This window comes from Solanum pennellii, chromosome 4 (assembly GCF_001406875.1).
Source record: "Solanum pennellii chromosome 4, SPENNV200".
Taxonomy (NCBI): Eukaryota; Viridiplantae; Streptophyta; class Magnoliopsida; order Solanales; family Solanaceae; genus Solanum; species Solanum pennellii.
Window position 1 is genome coordinate 59,733,344 of NC_028640.1, and position 6,548 is coordinate 59,739,891.

A 6,548-nucleotide genomic window follows, 5' to 3' on the forward strand; every position below is an offset into this window, starting at 1 on the left:
ATTACGCCCACAATAGGTACACAAGAAATTATTAGCTAAAAATACATATTTCATATGAGGGTTATAAGGGGTTCTATAGGTATACATCCCAGCCCTTTTTTCCCATTGAAACTCTACTAAGACACGTTAGAGAGAATCTTGGAATAGTCAACCTATTTTAGAAAGTGACTCAACTCTTCATTGATCCTACTCAGATCATTTCTCAGTTGAGAGTTAGTTTCAAGAGAAGCACCTCACTTAGATTCAGAGATTTTAAGCTTGTCCTCTTATTCTTTCCCAAAAATACTAAGTTTTCTTTTGTCATTCTCTGAGGTGCTAGGCGCTTTTTCAAGGGTTATGTTGCTAGATTTTGACATTCCTATTTTGGCACTAATTTCAGAGACTTGAGCTACAAGGATTGTATTTTCATCCTCACACAAACTTAATTTTTCATTCAACATTAAGTTTTCAGTAGTACGCTCATCCACAAAATCAATTAGCAAAGCAGCAATTTTTTTCAAATTTTCTGCTGGAAAATTATCTAGATCTCTCAAATTTTCTGCTGGAAAATTATCTAGATCATCTTTTAGTTCAAAGAGGGTTACCTCATTGGAGTCTTCATCATCATCAGATTTCGCCATCAGAGTCAATATTGAGTTGAAGACACTCTCATCATCTTCAATAGCCATCATTGAGACATCTTCATGGTCTTCTTAATCTCCTTCTGACTCACTTGAATTATCTCCCCAAACAATAAATTCCTTTTTCACCGACTGATTAGTATGAACCTTCCTCCAAAATTTCTCTGGTATCAGGTCCTTCTTACGATGTCTGGTTTCATGAGATTCCTACTTTTGACTGGGAAAATTCTCATAAAGTGACCAGGCTTACTACACTTATGGAATAGATCATTTGTTGTAGCAATTCTGTTGGTTGATGATTTCTTTTGAAAACCTCCATACCTTTTTATGATCTTTTGAAACCTCTTTGTGACATATGTTATCTCATCCTCCTCCGCATTCATGCGATAGACTCCTCCATCTTTCCTTCTTTCGCTGAAGTTTCATGTTTCCAATTTAACTCATATGTTCACGAATTCCCTATCAACTCATCCATAGGAAGTTTCATGAGATCCTTAGCTTCTGTGATTGCGTCCACCTTGATTTCCCAAGTTTTTGGAAGCACCTTAAGAATTTTGTGGACTTGCTTTCAAATTGGAATGGGTTTTCCCAGGCCTCTGAACTGATTAGTGATAACAGTGAAATCAGAGTTCATCTCAAAAATAGTTTTACCCTCCTTCATCACGAAGTTCTTATATTGAGTGGTGGCCATGTCAACCTTTGACTCCTTCACCCTTTTAGTTCCTTCATGTGCAGTTTGAATACAGTACCAAATCTCCTTTGCAGTTTCACACGCTGAAATTCTATTGTACTCATCAGCACCAATACAATATACTAGAATCTTCTTCCCCTTGTAGTTCTTTTCGATCTTTTTCATGTTAGATTCACTGGGTTCCTTTATATTCTTAACCACAGTAGTGGTAAGCTCTCTGATCTTTACTTCTTTCAGAGGAATATAAGGTCCATTGAGAATGACATCCCATAGCTTGTGTCCTCTGCATTGATGTAATCATGCATTCAATTTTCCACCCTCCATAGTACTGGTCGTTGAAACAAGGTGGTTTGGTAGATGATTGTCCTTTCTCCATATTTGGTGGAGCATCCATTCCTTTAGAATCTTCCTTTTCCTGGTGCTAACCAATCTGAAAAGTGAAGCTCTGATACCACTTGTTGGAATGTATGCATCCACTTATATTTATGGGACCAGGTCCTCAATACAAAAATAGCAGCAATAAAGAACAGATACAAAAAGTAAAGATTTAAAAGCAACATTACGTAGAAACCTCCTTGCTCAAGGAAGGAAAATCACGACATGTTCTCAACAGATTTTTCTAACCGCTTCCACTAATCTTTAACAAGCAAAAGTACAAGCCGGTTACAACAAGAAATTACCCTGCTAATCTCCCTACTAAGTAATACTTCCTATCACTTAGCTGAGTCTTAGTAGATACAACACTGCTCTCTATACTAATCCTATCTGATTAATATAGACTTGAAGTAAGAACTTAAGTTACCGTAACCTAGCTCATACAATGATTCACCCAGGTTTGAAATGTTTCTTTTGCAATTGAAATGAATCCTACAATATAAGTACGACTACAGGCAGACAAATGCAGCAAGTACAAAAGTAATGAAAGCACTTCTATCTGGTTCTTTGTTGTTCGTGAAGTTTGGAAATATCTCACTTTGAATGAATGAGTAGATGAGTTGTTGTTTGTTTGATATATACCATAATGAGTTATTATCCATCAAACAAACAACCTCGTCACTTTTGATTTGTGAACTATTCTGCCACTTCACCAACTTCCTTATGCAGATAACTTTTACAATTGTGCAGCACTTTGACAACTGGACGAGTTCTTCATACTCTGCAGAGGGCCGAGTCTTTGCACTTGTGAGGAGATCATCAAAACACCTAGAAGCAATAATCTCTTATCACATATTAATACATAATCTTAGGACTATTGATCTCTTGCATAAAGCATTGTCAGTGTGTAAGCTTCCATTTTGTTGACTGTTCTAGACGTATTATTATGAATATGAAGTTTAATTTATGGAAGCTTACAATTGTAAGCTAGAGAAATATTTTTTTCTCACTACAGTCACAAGGTAGAATTGTGCATGTGATACGGGATCTTATATTAATACTATTTGTGTTTACCAAGATCTGTGATAATGAGAAAAGTAATTGAGTTTTTTGTGATATTATTCTACAAAAATCAGTCATATATTTTGTAGTATATAAGTGTAAAGCCATTTTTCAAAAAGTATGAATTTATATATTTGATATAAAAGTGTTTTTGTCATATCTCATTTAGGCCACTAATTAGAAACTGCTAATACAAGCCCTCTTTTTGTTTTGTTTTTGAGCCATTTATAGTCGCACAAATAGCTACTAACTTATGTTAGATTACACGTGTCAAAAGTAATTCTTCATTCTTTAAATTTTGTGTTCAGTAAAGAATTATCAAAATATTCTGTTAATTTAACATCATCCACATGCAAATTAATATGTACTCTAGTAAGTGATGTTTGTTTGTTTTTTAATCTAGCAGGTGGTATTTGACGAAAAAAGAAGCAAAATTAGGAATCTTATTGATGATTTCTTGAATGTCTTGAAGAAAATAAAAAATGAGGAAAAATAACTAATTGCTTCAAAATTGAATGATTTCGAAAAGTTAAGAATGGAAGTGAGATTGCTAAGAACATTGTTCCTATTTGGAGATTCGAGTTTGGATGACTTATATTCCAGGACGTACCTAAATATAGAAAAGGTTGATAATTTGGGTTGGTCATGAAAATGAATTTATCCGAGCTAAATATAACATTGATCATTTTATGGCTTGCCTGCTGAAAGAAATCAAAAGTTATTTGAGTTTGCAGAATGTAGTCATGATGATAGAGGAGTCGTATGAGGCGGAAGCTCCACGTCAATAAACGGACATCCTCCTCAAGAACCTCCATGATCTACCTAAGTATTGTGCTAATTTGCTCTCCCTGATGTGTGACTACAAGATTCTTTGGCAAATATGTGGACATCTGAAAGATTTATATCCTATCCTTGTGGCCAACAAAACAAGTACTGAATATCTCTATTCTTTGTTCCATTTTACTACTCACAGATTAACATAATTATGTTTTGATCTTTGGACTGGAAAGCGTATAAATCACTATAACAAGGAGTATGAGGTCTATCAATGCTCTTCCATGATCAACTCTCTACTCATAGACTTAATCCCTCTTGAACTGGAGGTTCTACACATTTGTACTTCTAAGCTCATGAAAGAATCAAGGTCAACAGAACTAGAAGAGTTTGTTAATCAAATCCTAAAATCATCTCCAAGGATTCTTCAAAATTATCTGATTCTTATCCAAGGATGCATGGCAGGTGCAGTAGTTGTATGTTATGCTCCAACTCAAAACATTAATATCATAATAGAGTTCCTGTTGATCATTCTCACTGATATACCAAAGCGTTATGTCTATCGTGACAAATTGAATGATATGTTGGTACATGTTGGAATACTTACAAGGAAGATATTTATTCTGGTGAGCAAGCTGTTAGAGGAGAGCTCAGAGAAAAATATCATAGAAGCGGAGTTTTCAAATCCATACTTTTTTCAAAGCCCCAGTGTCATCTCAAATTTGCTTTCTTATGGATGATGGTTTACTCTTCATAAATCTTCTACTCAGACATTTAAATGATTTGCTCATTTCCAATGTTTATTAAGTTGCTTTGATAAAGAAAGAAATTGGGATGGTGAAAGAAAGCCTTGAATTCCTAAGATCATCTTTTGGGAAAGTCAAGCAAACATTGGATGACACTAGCGAAGTAGTTAAAGAATGTTGGCTGCGTGATTTAGATGTGGCATATGAAGCATAACATGTCATTAATTACATTCTTGTTAGAGATAGTGCTCTCATACATCTCATATTCTCACTTCGGAGTGTCACTGATAAGATCAAGCTAATCGTGGCAGAAGTCACCAGTTTGCAGCTGCAAGATGAAAATGGGGATGATGACCCCCTTGATGAAAAGTCTTCCGACGAGCCAATTGAGTCAACCTCATCATCTTTTGTTGAGGTAACAGTTTTCATGAGGAAGACGAAGCCTGTATCATTGAACAGCTCCTTGATAAACATGAATCTGCGCTTGATGTCATTTCAATTGTCGAAATGCCAGGACTCAGTAAAACTACTCTAGCCAACAAAGTTTATAAAAATACACTAGTTGCTAGTCATTTCAATATTCGTGCTTGGTGCAGTGTTTCCCAAAATTTTAACAAGTCAAAGGTGTTGTGGGTGATTCTTCAGCAAGTTGCAGGGTCGGAATACAAGAAAGAAAGTAATGAGGGTGATAAAGTTGTTGATCTTGCTGAAAATCTACGAGAAGAACTATACGATTAAAGGTACCTCATCGTTTTGGATGATGTGTGGGATATTGCAACAGTGGAGATGTTAATACCATGATTTACAAGGCTTGGGAGAGGAAATAGAATTATCTTAACTAGGCGAAATAGTGAGGTAGGTTCGCGAGTTAAATGTCGTAGTGATCTTCTCTACCTTCAACTTTTAACACATGAAAAAAGCTGGTATTTATTCAAAAAAAAAAAGGTATTTGGAGATCAAGGAAGCTACCCTATTGAACTATTGGAAGTTGGACACCAAATAGTTGAGAAATGTCAAGGGCTTCCTCTGGCTGTTGTTTTGGTTGCTGGAGTAATTATTAGAGGAAAGAAAAAGGAAAAGGATTTGTGGCTTAAGATTCAACATAATATGGATTCCCTTATTTCTGCCAACAACAATTTTCAGATGATGAAAGCTATGCAATTAAGTTATAACCACCTACCGTATCACCTGAAGCTGTTGTTGCTTTACTTTGGAAGATCTCAAAAGAACAAACAAACTCTAGTCTTTAAGTTGATGCAATTGTGGATGGCCGAAGGGTTTGTTGATCATTGTATCCCTTCGAAGAGTAGTTTAGAGGAAATATCTCAAAGTTACTTGGATGTTTTAGTTTCAAGTAGCCTGGTAATGGTGGATCGTAGTGTGTCCAAGAGTAGTCACCATTTTTCTATTGCTATCAAGGTTTTCTATGTGCATGATGTTGTGCATGATTTTTGTTTAGTAAAAGAAAAAAAGGAAAAAAATTTCAAGTTAATCAATTTAGGTGCTTCATTTCATGCTTCAAATTTGTACACCGTCATCTAACCATTCATACTGACATATACCAAATCCCCAAAAGATCTGTTTTGTTCAATTCTAGTAAGTGTTAAGCTGGTAGTAAGAATCTCAATCTTTGAAAGTGAAAAATTGTCTTGATCCCTACAGTCACATCAGACATTTTGGACTTCTTAAAGTGTTGGAACTTGGTAACACTATTATGGAAGAGTCATCAATGGAAGAAATAGGCTACCTATTTAATTTGAGGTTCTTGAGGTTTCAGACTTATGTAAAATCTCTCCCGCTGTCATGGTAGAACCTCCAGAATCTGGAAACTCTTTGGATATATTGGAATGTATGCGTCCACTTATATAGATGGGACCAGATCCTCAATATATTAAATTCAGACAGTAAAGAACAAATGCAAAAATGTAAATTAGCAACTTTACGTGGAAACAACCTTGCTCAAGGGAGGAAAACCACGACCTATTCTCAACAGGAATTTTCAAACCACTTTCACTAATTTTCAACAAGCAAAAGAAAATTTTGGTTACAACAAGAGATTAGCCTGCTTGTTCTCCCCATAATACTCCCTATCACTTTGCTGAGCCTGAGCAGATACAACACTGCTCTCTCAAAAGTAAAATTCTAAGTTACCCGTAACGCAAGCACTTACAATGATTCACCCAAGGTTGAAACGTTTCTATCACAGTTGAAACGAATCCTACAATTTAAGAGCAATTACAAGCAAACAAAATACAGCAAACACAAATAGCAATGAAAGCA

At 35.5% G+C, this 6,548-nt stretch overlaps 1 pseudogene; it reads left to right on the forward strand.

Annotated features, from left to right (window-relative positions):
- Positions 1–1,796: 1,796 nt before the first annotated feature.
- On the forward strand, positions 1,797–6,285 carry LOC107016845 (annotated as a pseudogene).
- The last annotated feature ends 263 nt before the right edge of the window (positions 6,286–6,548 follow it).